The sequence below is a fragment of the Xenopus tropicalis genome, chromosome 3, assembly GCF_000004195.4.
Source record: "Xenopus tropicalis strain Nigerian chromosome 3, UCB_Xtro_10.0, whole genome shotgun sequence".
Lineage (NCBI taxonomy): Eukaryota > Metazoa > Chordata > Amphibia > Anura > Pipidae > Xenopus > Xenopus tropicalis.
Genome location: NC_030679.2, coordinates 100,105,230 through 100,118,827, shown reverse-complemented (window position 1 = coordinate 100,118,827; position 13,598 = coordinate 100,105,230). Strand labels below are relative to the sequence as shown.

General features: G+C 39.0%; 1 long non-coding RNA gene across 1 annotated transcript; it reads right to left on the bottom strand.

Moving 5' to 3' along the window:
• Positions 1–2,728: 2,728 nt before the first annotated feature.
• Positions 2,729–12,249, bottom strand: LOC105946778. Its single transcript, XR_004222037.1, has 3 exons — positions 12,101–12,249; positions 9,796–9,832; positions 2,729–2,742 (listed from the first exon to the last, which is right to left on the bottom strand). It is a non-coding gene; the product is annotated as an uncharacterized LOC105946778 (long non-coding RNA).
• Positions 12,250–13,598: the final 1,349 nt, after the last annotated feature.

Sequence of the window (13,598 nt, the reverse complement as noted above, 5' to 3'; positions counted from 1 at the left end):
TTATAGATTATATGGTGTATGATAGTATTGATGAAAAAATCTGAAAATTGACTGATACAGTCTTGACACTAGCTTTTCCCTATTACTATTATTAAGAACCCTCTCAAACTCTACATTCTGTTTAGCAAAACTAATTCCAAATTCTGGTTTCCCAGAAGCATGTATTAAAAAAGCAGTCATGTTATAGGTAAAAAAGTATATAAAGTTTATTTAATCCATATATAAAAGAACAAAAAAGCCTTACGCGTTTCGTACCAATAGGGTACTATTTCTTCTTAAAATCAGACAAACGAACGGTTTAAATTAGGATTATGATGTGACTTGTTATGTATAAATAAATGTTATCAAATTGTGCCTATAATATTGGATTTTCATCCTCATAACGGGATCTACTTAATATCCTTATATAAACCATTTTAACTACTCACTACTTGTCATTTAATTGTACTTAATTACATGATGATTGTGATTGGCCAATTTTAGGGTATCCCTATTGGCTACCTTGGCTTTAAATACAGTGTACTGTATGTTGTAAGCGAAATGTAGTCTATGATTAAGTACCCTATTGGTACGAAACACGTAAGGCTTCTTTTTTTTTTCTTTTATATATGGATTAAATAAACTTTATATACTTTTTTACCTATAACATGGCCGCTTTTTGATACATACTTTTGGGAAATCTGAGTGCCTGCCTATACTACTTTTCTATGTGATTTCTCCATTATGGCTCCCTAAGCCATAAGATTTCTACATTATCAGCTAAGACTGCGATTACCCATTATACTGCCTAACCCATGCCTCTCACAAAGTTCTTCACTGGATAAAAAATTGATTATTAGTAACAACATCTTTTACAATATAAATATTTGTATCTTGCCCATTTAGATATGGTAATTAAGTTTGTATTGTTCCACAGGGGGAAAATATTGAGATGTAGGGGACAATATAGTAACCTATACACACGCCTCTTACCAAGCCTGAATGGAAGACTCATTTGCAGCCCATATACAGCAGCCTTTGATATATGCTCCAAATCAGGTGTATGTAGCCATTATTCATCTGGTTATATGTGTTGGGATTAACTCAGTCAGATACAAGATAGTTATGACTCCAACTAGTATAGCTTCATACCTGGCAGACTCAGACCCCCTTCTTCTCTAAGGGAGAAGACAGACAGGGCAATTAGCCGTTGCAATTTTTAAAATCCAGTCACAGCAACTAATCACCACAAGTCTTGGTGACTTGTACCAACGCGGCTGGGGTGACTTGTATATTTTACATAGAGGTTAGTCCCCCACAATTAGTTGCCACAATTGTTTTTTAGTTGCCGAGACTGATGTTTTCTTAAAAGTCGCTAGTTACTAATTGTCCTGTCTGTTTTGTCCTATGTATGCCTTTGAAATCACACACAATTGAAGTATATTGTTGTATTAGGCCATGGCCTTGTGATGACCAAAATGTTCTGGATGCAACTTGTATGTCATTTGCAAACACATGCAAGTTTTGCTCCCTTTTTGCTACATAGCTTAAGCCTAGTAACACATGCAAAATTTTGGGTTAGTTTAAAGCAGATTCAATTATATCAGAATTATGTGGGGGGTGGGGGAACTACAAGTTTTCTTCCTGCATTTTGCCCTCAGTATTAAATGGGACCCTCTAATTCTGCTGTGGCACCTGTCTTTGTATTGTTGCAAACTTATAGGTAACTGTGGGCTCAAAGGATATTTTAAATGCAGTTGCCATTAGCAACCAGTCAGGTCTCTGCTTTCATTTTCTAACTTGAAAACTAAGTACTGATTTATTGATAATGATCACTGCACTTGTGAAATTTAGCCCTATGTTCATAAATCAGCACCAGAGTGTAAGGAGTTTAGTATGACTTGTATTGTCCCAGAGTGAGCCAGAAGGACTTAGTAAATAATGTTACACTTCATTTGGATTGAGTAAGATTAAAAATATGTAAGAGCAGTCTGTACTAGAACAAATAGCAACTACAATAGTAAATGTTTCCAGAGTAAGCAGAATCCTGATACTTATAGCAGACCTGAAGCTTGGGGCTGTTTGGGCTGCTTCTAGTTACTTATTGCAATTCTGTGTTGTTGATGGTGTGTTAGCTAGAAATGTCCGTTTGTCTAATTGAAATTATGAATCAAGCATGATTAAGTAATTCCTAGCGGCACTGTAAAATGTTTAATTTCTGCTGCTCGTATTAATGAAATATTTACATCTTTCTAGCTTGAACTTCACACTATTCAAAGCTCTGTACACCAGCAGATGGAATCAAAATGAGTACTTTAGTAAAGAGGTGGCCAAGCCATCAGACCCTCATCTAGTAGCATTCTGAGCTATTCTGGCCCTATGATGGAGTGCAGTGATGTGTTTACATGTGCCTAGATTTGTCTCAGAGACCATCTTAAATGCTGCCTTGCAAACTTCCTTAGGTGGGTATAGGGCAGACAACCAAGAGCTTTGTTCTTTTGTAATTCAAAAATTCTTAACATACTGTCACGGTCGGCACCCAATACCAGAACAAGTGCCAAGCACCCTGGTCTCGGCTCGTGCTTCACCAGTAGCGTGACCGCCTTTGGCTTTGGGAGGAGCCCTCAGCTACTCGGATGCCACCTGGACTTATACGAGAGGTGCAGAGCAGGAGTTCTGGCTAGCAATGGGGCACGACTGTAGAAAGTCTTAAGGCCAATGGTCACGTACAGAAAGGAGTAGGCAAATACGTGGTCAGACAGGCTGGGCCGAGGCGGGCAGATAATTAGGATCGTCAGGCAGGCAATGGGTCAAAACCGGATAATCAATCAGAAGGATGAGGCAAAACGGTAGTCAAGGACAGGCACGGATCAGGATACAGATAATCAGAATCGTCAAAGCCAGGCAGGGTCAAAAACAGGAACAAACAAAAGCTTTAAGCACAAATTCAAGCACCAGGAATAAACCTATCACGGGCAATGAGAAACAAAGGAAAGGCCCTTTAAATAATTCAAATTTGGCGCCATTGCGCGCTGACGTCATGCGTCAGCGCGCCTGCGCCCTTAAATAGAATGAAGGCGCGCGGCGCGCACACTAGGAAGCCGGCAAGACGAGCGGCGCGGCGGGCGTCCCCGCCGATGGCAGCGCGGCGGGCGTCCCCGCCGCACCGGTAATCTTATTACACATACTCATTTAGAACTATTTGCTTTCCAATCAATAAAGGCAACAAAATAAGTCAAGTTGTCAGTGTTAAAAAATCCTATCAGTATTTGTAGTGCTCATTCTGAAGCAGCTTCTACCTTGCTTTCTGCCAATTCAACACAATAATGCTTTTTGTTTTTGAATGACCTGGTAAAAGTGCCAGATGCTGAAGTGGAAAGCAAACAATTTCACAGTGGTAGAGTCAATTTCATGTAGCCCTTTGCAGAAATGTTTGTAGAAAATTCTATTTACACTGTGCTGACATCACTGAAGAAAAAAAAATCTGCAGAGGGATATCATGTACAAAAACACATGTGCGCTACTGCCATGACTGTGAGAACCAACTCATATATCTGAAAAATAAGTTATGGATCAGAAATAAGAGGGAGTATAAAGAGAGACGTAAAACTGATCATTTTAACGGACAAATATGCAATATTTAAATTCTAGATGAAGCATAAATTGTACACCAACGAACACAGCATCAACTGAAAATTAGTTTTGTCTATATTGAAAACAAAATAGATTGCTTAAGGGGCCAAGAGACTAAACTTGGTTCCTTCTGTTCCCAGGATGCTAGCATGGCACCCATCCAAATAATTAGTGCTAAAGACTGGAAAGTTAGGCAGGTTGTGCCTGCACAACAAAGAATCACATTGCACTGACAAGAAAGGTGTATGACTGCAGCACATACGTTACCATTATATTGTTATGTAATAAAAGGGGCTCACTGGTGCCCCAGAAAGTAGGAGCGGGAAGGATATTAAAGACAGAACAGACAAAAAAAGGACAACGACAAGTGAGATGAAGAATTATTTGGGAAAGTAGTGGGTGTTGAGTGACCTGTGGCTTTTGGCATGGACAGCTCCTTTATGTCACCACTCCACTCTGTTACAAGTACTGCTAACTAATGTATAAAACTATTTCATACAACTTTGTAAACACTACAAAATGTGTTTTTATATAAAGTTGTGCTTTTTACTTATATCTTAGCAGTTTGCAGCTTGACTTTAACATAATGACAAGCCTACACATTTTTTAAAATAAAAAAGTACACAGTATAATGTAAATCAGAGAAAGCAGCAATTCCCTTCATGCAAGCTTTCTATATAAAGAATCAAAGAACATCAAATTGGCCTTGTAACACATTGACCTCATTCTGGTGTGGGCTTTTTAATGACCAATTGCTTCCATTTAGCAGCTAATTTTACAGGTGTGATTGTTATAAACCCCATAATTCCTTCTAAGCCTCGGGGAGTAAACTTCTTTCTGCAATGTGTATTACTTTACAATTGTAAATTTCCAACATGTGCATAGCTGTGTTTGCAAATCTTGTATATATGTTATTTATACCACACTATTAATTGACATAGCAATTTACAAGGTAAATATCCTGTAGAATGTACAGCTTTAAAATCTGATTAAAATAAGGGCCGTGATGTTCTTAGAGATGTTTTATTTAAAGGTTATTTCACAATTTGATGGTATTTCCTGGGCAAATTCTCCTTCACCCATTTATTAAAGCAATTTTGTTTGTGTCTATATACTATAGCCAGAAATAAGTGATTGTTTTACTGTGTAATGTGTATGTAACTCTTTATTTTTGCCCCTTCCACCACCCGCCTTCCTCTTGTTTTAAGGGGTGGTTCACCTTTATTACAATTTTTCAAAAAATAAGGAGAAATAGTAATTTACATGATATTTGCAATTTGGTTTAATGAAAAAAAAGACAGTTTTTATTATATCTACCTGCACTGGTAGTGCTGCATAAAGTATCTTCACTCTACCAGCCAGGGGACTCACATAGGAGGGAGGAGCAGGCACCAGCAGTAACTGTGCATGCCCCTTCATTAATCTAATTGGCTGAACTGCATCAATCAGATCACAAATATGCAAATAAAGGGCAAATGTGCAGTAGAGATCAATGCCTGTGCTTCCGTCAGGCTGCTTGGGACATCAGAATGCCGTAGACAGAACCTAAAGATTGCCATACACACTAAGATCCGCTCGCTTGGTGAGGTCGCCAAGCAAATCTTCTCCCAATACCCCCACCTATTTGTGGCCGATATTGGGCTAGTTCGGTCAATAGGCCCATATTATATTTGGCCCTAAGAAAGGCAAGGCGACCTCTAAAATTCCTGAGGGCATATTTATAAGCTAAAGAAGTCTTTGGAACAACCATTATTCTTGACATTGGCATGCTTTTTTTTTTTAACAAAGATAGGTATTTATTAACTGGTTAATAGGTTCAGCATTACTGGGAACTGAAATTCAGGTTGTAGCTTGTCATGAAGTCATGCATGTCATGAAATGCCTTAAAGGGGTACTTTCACATTTTAACCATACAAACCCCTTTCATCTCCTGGACTCAAAGTGGAAGTACCAAAGCTTTCGATTGCATGGACATGGAAAGGATTAAAAATCTGCTAAACAGATCCAATATGACAGACTGCTTTTTTCTTATACATGCATGTTTTGTGTTGAGGTAGTCATGGTTCCTTTGTTTTGCTAACAGTGGTGGTCACTCTGAAAGGTAATGCTCTTGATCTTAGTGCCCTTGGACCAAAAGTTGCAAAGATGACTAGGCATTTACTAGGATTGCACCGAATCCAGGATTCGGCCTTTTTCAGAAGGATTTGTCCAAATCCATGGACCTGGCCTAAACGAATCAGAATCCTTAAAATCATGGGACTTTTCTTCACATAAACAGAGAAGTTGAAAAATTTTCGCAGCGCGCTTCACATGCAGTTTTTTTTCAGTAGCCTTATTTGTATATGCAAATTAGGACTCGGATTCGGAATTCAGCCAAATCTTTCACAAAGGATTTGGATGAATCACAGAATAGTGGATTTGGTGCATCGCTAGCATTTACTAACATTTAGATTTTTTTTTTCTTGAATGGTTTCTTTTAGCACTTAAACACGCTGAAAATTTTATTTTTTCGACTTTGTCGAGATCAGGTAGAAGTCAATGGCAGATGCCCCTTCCTGGAAGATCTTTCCTTGCTTTCCTCTCAAGGCAACTTCCGAGATTTCGGTGGAAATTGCGGTGCTGTGTATGCCATCCCACCGGCGATTTAATTTTTTGATAAATGTCAGACATTTGTGGAAATAAATTAGTTTTTTTTTAAAGTAGAGTTTTAGTAAATCTGCCTCCATGTGGCCTTAATGGTAATGGTCGGTATGGGCATTATTAAGGCTCAGACCACACTCAACACAAAAAATTGAAGAATTTTTATTTGGGGTGCTGGTCTTCAACTGCACATTTTATATTATTATACATATACCAGTACTTGCATAATTGATATGCTGAAATGTAATAATTGTATTAATATTTTTAGGTACATCACAAAAAGGTGTCCAGTGTCTACTGTGATCGGCTTGCCAATCATTTTACTTTTAAACAATGAATAGCTCATAGATGCCTTAGAAGGGTAGAATTGTACAGCCTGCTGCATACAGTATCTGTACTGTTTTTAAAACAAGTAGCTTTTTCTTTTACTTTTAGGGTAAACACTGAACTAATTTCCCCTGGCCCTCAGTTATATGATCATTAGTTTCTCCCTTGCATGGTCAATACAGCATACCACATACAACTTTATTAACTTGACATGTTTGCTCAAGCCCATGGCCTGACATAATACAATATATTTTAAGAATGATACAACTCTAATTTTAGAAAAATGATATAAATGCTCTAATGCAAATTTTTGCATGTTTGCAGGGACCTGAAATCCATTGTTCTCCAGCTCTTGCAGATACAAACATTCCAGTATTTTTAGGCTGTCTTTGCCATTGCCAGTGAGGTGAAGCTAGGAGTCATTATTTTAAAAAAAATGTACAGATCTGCCTAAAGACATGTGAGACGTTTTCTCTCTCCACTGCTGTATTTGAGCCTATGGAGAGGCATAGTGTGCAATCTCAAAAAATGCTCTTCTTCCAAAATTATTAACTACCTCTGGGTACCGGAGGTTATAACCTTAGAGACATTTAAGTTCATAGTGATCAGTCATATAACCTGTTAACGATATGGATTCTAAGCACAATGCTTGTTTTAACTGTCCAACCTGCAGCACATACAGAAATGTTTTAGTAGGCCTTATGTAATCATCCATTAACACCATCACTCATCATAGACTGACTTGCTTGTATTTTGTCATTTTGTTTATTAATTAAGCCTGTGGTTTCTATAACTACACCTATAATTAGAGAGAAAATGGCAAATCACAAAGGGCATATGATAAAAAGAATCTGACAAAAAGGTGGCACACCACATCTTACAAATGAAACACTATCTATGGAATTGTCTTGGAGATCCAAACCCTGGAATGTAAAGGGTTTACTGGAACATTTCCCCACTGAGCCACTGGGGGCTCTATGAGCTTGGCTTTTTAACATTTATTAATAAAGCACAAACATACTCTACAGTGCTTTACTATATATAGGTGTATACATCACACTTTACATACAGATTACATGCAACTATAAACCAATACAGGAGGTAAAGAGTTAACTGCTCAATAGATTGCTGTTGCCAATTGCCAACAGCATGGGCAGCGAAGAAAATCCTTGGTTCAGAAAATGCAGTAGTGAAACATCGTAAATACAGCTGCAAAGTACCATGATTTTTGATAGTATACTTTGCCCCTATATTTTGTGCTATTTCTGTCAAAAGCAGTTTTGCACCTGGCAGTGAAAGGTGGGCTAAAACTTATGAGTCTTAGTTTTAGCAACACAATTCCTTTATAATTTAAAAATCATTTTTTCTTAATGAATCTAATTTTGGCTGACCCATGGCTACACAGCAGCTTTGATTATATAAACTAAAGTAGGGTTTCTGAGGCAAACATACCAGTTGTTCCAGTGCAGGGCAACAGTGCATTATACTGTAATTACTTTTATACACTTTAATTTTTTAGTGTTACGGTTCCTTCAAGTAACATACCAAAAAAATGTATGCCCCCATTCCTAATTTTTTTTTGTAAGGTTTTATTTTGCTTTTCCATACGAACGAAACAACAATTCTAGGGCTGTTATGTAATTAACATTGCATATTGCATAAGATTATGGTACTGGTCATAGCCCTTTATGAATTAGGTCTAACCATTGTTGCACCGTAGGTGTCTGTGGACTTATCCATTTGATAGCTATTAGCTTTTTGATATAGAATAAGGCTGATCGCCACAATATTCCAGTGTTATTCTGTGAGACTATATCATCCACTAAGCCCAAAAGACAGACCTCTGGGTAGAGAATTCTAGGGAGTGAGAGACGTAGTGAAAAGTATTCCACCACATTGCTCCACTATCTCTGGATGAGAGGGCTTTCCCATACCAGGTGGAAGAAATTGGCATTAGGGTTCTGTCATTTAGGACAATCTGCAGTAGCCCCGAATAGCTTCAATTTTACTGGTGTGACATATTTTTATGTATGATTCTAAATGGAGTAATTTTGTCTGTTGTGGATATTAAGAAATTATAGAAATCATAGGTAGCGTCGCCCTACCTGTCTGCATCTGAGGAAATACCATTTCCCACTTCTGACTTGCTCTGGCAAATGGGGTAGATCCTGATAGGATGTTATATATGCTTGCTAGTCTGCAGGAGGCTCTGCTTGGAGTAAAACTGTGTCTCTGGGTTTCCAAAACTTGCCTCCAAGCCAGAAATGTAAAAATGGGCTCCTACTTTGAGGCTACTGGGAGCAACATCAAAGAGGTTGGTGAGCACTGGCTGGGGATCACTGGTGTAGAGAATGCTTTTGTGGGCATGTGATGACCAGGGTCATGCCTGGTAGGTCGACGGCTTTCCTGTAGGGAACACTGCAGATAGATCCAAGGGATCCGGCTATCGTGGCATTAAGAAGGAGGTTATCCACATCGGAATTGAACCAGTTGTGTAAAAATGAGTTGGTTTGCCCAGTAATTAAGTTTGGAAGGGCTGATTAGTATTCCTATATAGCTGAATTTGTGTATCTAATGCAGCCCTCGAGTTGTGTTGATACAAGAAGTTTCCTTAATTTTTAAAGCTCAAAGTTCATTGTTAATGTTGCACAGGGACAGCTCAGTTAGGTGGTTTGCTGACTCTGACACTGCTAAAATCTAATATATTAAACATACATATAAAAAGAACAGAATCCTATTACACAATCTCCCTAAGCACAGATAACTGATACAACTAATACTTGTTGCTGACATAAATTGTAGTATCAATGTAACAAATACTAACAATTTTAAGAATCTGCACATGGGTACTAGGCTATCATTCTGAAATGCCAGAGGGAAAACAGAAGTTTAAACTTTTGGAAGGTGAACTGCCCCTTTAAACTTGCCTGGTTTGTAGGGGGAGAAAACAAAAGGGGGAGAAAACAAAATGGGGGGGGGGGGTGAGGAGCAAGCCGCACAGACTTGTGACCAGATCTTTTTGTGTACTGTTAGCTTTACATAAACAATTACAATTTTTGTGCTTTTATACTTGAAACTAGCTCTCATTCATAAGCCATCTGGAGCGCTCCACATAAATTAATAGGCGCTCACCAAATACTCCAGGTCTGGGTGCTTATGGCCCGAAACCTTTCACTTAAAAATCACCTTGAATACTTAAGGCAATGGGTCACTCACCTCTCAGAATCAGTGGTCCAAGTGCAGCAGCCGCAACCTGCAGAAAAAGGAAAAACCTTACTGGCACAAGTAGATTAGGCACACACTTCACAGGATTGTAGTTTCAGTAAAACAGTCAAGATTTATTTTTACATTGTTAAAAGGTCTAAAGCATTTCATGTGTGCAAACATGTAATCAGAAACACACTAAATGACACACATATCCTTGTGCGTGTTTATATTTTTCATGAGTGATTTTTCATGTGTGCTCTATTGACTGATTTTTGCTTTCTCTTCTCATTCTCGTCTTCTGAATTGCTTAGCTAATTGTCTTAGCTCTAGTGTCATCAAAAACACGTTCTCTCTAATGATTCATTTAAAGGCATAGCAGTACCAGAGATTATGTGAGAACTCTGGCACAGAAAACTACTAGAAGCATATTTATTTATCAGTAAACTCCTACTGCCTTTACCCCCAACATTACCCTTTTTTGCCCTTGTAAATAATTTGGTGTTTTTAGCAATTTACTATTCACTAAGGCAAAGTATGATGAAGGGAAACACACAGAAAAACCACAACTCCACGGTCTGAATGATCAGATTCCTAGGCAGGTTTCTTCAGAAGCAAACTTTATTGGGGTGGCGGCTACAACCCAACACTGCCTACCTATATAACTGTCCTATTTGCCCAAAAAGTTAGGCACCCCCCCAGTAATGTAATCACTTCCTGATACCCCAAGCTGGTGCCCCGGTCAGGGGGGAAACTGAACCAGCTTGGGGTACCTGCATGCAAGCAATCCTCTTCCTCCCGTCTTCTTTCTGAGATCCCAGGGCCCGCGCATGTGCAGTACAGTCAAAACACTGCCTTTTTTGTTAAAGTTCAGCTTTTCACTCTAACGTGCATTCGCTCGTAGGTACCCTGATCTGGTACAGATTTCGGCTAACAGGAGCACCGATCCGGGGTATCAGGTAAGTGATTAAAATCATGAGGGGGGGGGGGCTAACAGTTTTGGCACCCCCCAGTGATTATACCTTCCTTCTCATATAATACAGATGCAGCATTAAAGTTGCTTCAGGATTATGCCAAAATTCATTAACAAACATTAAGCAAACATCAGAATTAGTATTAAAAAAGTGGCCTAACTAGAGAAACTAAACAAGATATTTTGATGTGTAAATGTATACAATTCTCGTTGAGGGAGAAATTGAAATCTCAGTAAACTATTAGAAAAGATCTAGGCCTCCAATGTTGTCCCCATAGCAACCCATCTTTCTTATCTAGGCAGGCTTGTTCCTTGAGGCACTGCACATGCTCTTTGACCCTGTCAGTGCTGTGTATACTTGGTGACTTAGGCTGTTTCCAAAGATCTGGTTAAGCAGAAAATAAATGTAAATAGAATGTCTATAATCAAATTTCCATAGGCTGGCACCTACTAGCAATGCTTGGGGAAAGTCTCTCTTGAACAGTACATTGGTTTTACAGTCCACTATACAGAAAGAAATCACCAGCACTAAGTCTAACCCATGCTGTGGCATTGACCAGCTGCTAGAAGCACCCTTGTGTAAATTGCCAGTGCTCAGTTTGCAGTTAAAAATGTATATATTTTTTTACAAAAAAATGAGGTGTTAGTACTACACTTAACAATATAGCAAACAAGGAAAAGTTGTGCTCACCACTAAATTTTACACCATTAGGTGGGGGTGCAGTCATGCCCCGGTCTGGCCAGACCTACTCACATTTATCAGATTCATTAAAGGAGACATCCTATAAAAATTATGAATGTACCAGTGAATTATACTCCTCTAGATATAGAAGGATTGTGCTAAAAAAGTTGTGTTTTGGACTGATTTTTTGAGAAATTTGCCCAAAACCCCACTAGCCCCGCCCATCCGTTTCACTTTCTGCTGGCTGAATTCTCTGGATGAGCTGGGGAGCCGGCTGCCCTCCGTACACCGCACTGTAGGATAGGAACCAATCAGCAACTAGGCTGACCTGATAGGGAACTGAAGCCTGTCTTTGCTTGTGTGAGTGCAGGGCTGTGATTGGCTCTCCCCGTCCTACTGTGCTTCTGGCAGGGACCGTTAAGTCAGTCAATCATCCCACACCTGAAGTATGTTCTGTGTTTTTTTTTTTAAGGCTGAATGGCAGCTAGAAGCAATATTTGGCTAAAGTTTGTATACAAAAGACAGAAAAATCTTGAGCTCTTTGTCTAACCTGCACTGTGGCGTTGATCAGCTGCTAGAAATACCCTTGTGCCAGCACTCACAATTGTAGTCAAATATTGCTTCTAGTTGCCATTCAGTCTTTAAAACAAGGAACTACTTACCGGATGTAGTACAATTGGTTGGGGCTTAAATGCTCCTTGCTTTCTCACTAGAGCTCCTGAGGTAAGGATAAGTGCAACCTAGGGGCACATTTACTAATCCACGAATGGTCCGAATGCGTTTTTGTCGTAATGATCGGTATTTTTTACACTTTTTCGTATATTTTTCGAGACTTTTTCATCGCCGTCGTAAAAAAAACGTATTGTTCCTTGGGCCAGGTTGGAGCTGCAGAGTGCCATTTATTCCTCTGTGAGGCTTCCAAAATCATGCAAAGTCGGAAAGGTTTTTCCGCCGTTTATGATCTTTCAATACGATAAAGTCGCGACGATGACAAAATAGTCACGCAAAATACGATAAAGTCTCGATGGCGACAAAAAAGTCGCAAAATTTTCATTTACAATCCGAATTTTTGCCATTCGGGATTCGAATTCGTGCTTTGGTAAATCTGCCCCCTATTCTTACTAACTCAGTCACACCGTTTGCTGGGGGACTAATAGTTGTAAATGTAATGCAAACTGAGAATACTAACAGGCAGCATAGGACTCATGTATTGTAAAGGGCTTTGAGGTGTAGCACTAACACCTCATTTTTTGTAAGTTATTTTGAAAGGCAAACAGTGCTGAAAATCAAACAAAGTGGTTGGTCCTCTTCTTTCAGGCTGGAGTTTTTGGTACAGCTGAGAGAAGCAGATCCACTTCCCTACACTGCACCACGCGCCTGCGCTGAAAACTACAGGTCAGCCCGAAAAACGTGAAAGCAGGCATTTTCTGGCCAACCTATGCTCTGTTTGCCTGCACTGAGGCAGAAGCTGTAGTATATAAAAGTGAATCCGCTTCTCTCAGCCCAATGAAAAAAAAGATGCTCAGTGTGTGCTACTAGCAAACCCTGTTATTTTACCTTTCCTTTTACATAACCTACAATATACTAAAAGGTAAATTATCATATCCTCAACAACTTTTCCCATGGTATTATTCTAGTGTTTCATTTTTCTTCCTCTTCCAGCTTACAAATATGGGTCACTGGTTCCAACAGCCAAAAATCTACTGCTCTGTGAGGCTAGATGTTTGATATTGGTACTTTTTACTTATTCTATCCCATCTCCTATTCCGGTGATTTATACAAACCACTGCAGTGTATAGTAGGGGTCTGGCTGCCAGGGTAAAATTTATACTAGCTACAACAAACAGCTAGGTAATTATATATAAAAAAAAAAAAAAAAAAAAAAAGGACCAATTGCAAATTCTCAGATCAACATCTACATAACTAAGTAAACAAACTTAAAGACACTGTAGCAGGGTTCAGAATCAGCAGAGAATACATATAAATTGCAGGCAATTTCTTTTTAAAATAAACATTATATGGTACATTGTCAAACAGCTTTGAGATGCAGTTGACCTTCACACAATTCAGGTTAGTTAACAAGAACTAGCATGAGGAACAACTTGGCATTCATTTTCCAGAGGCAGACATAGTAGATGGTGGCTACCCTATGCAATACAG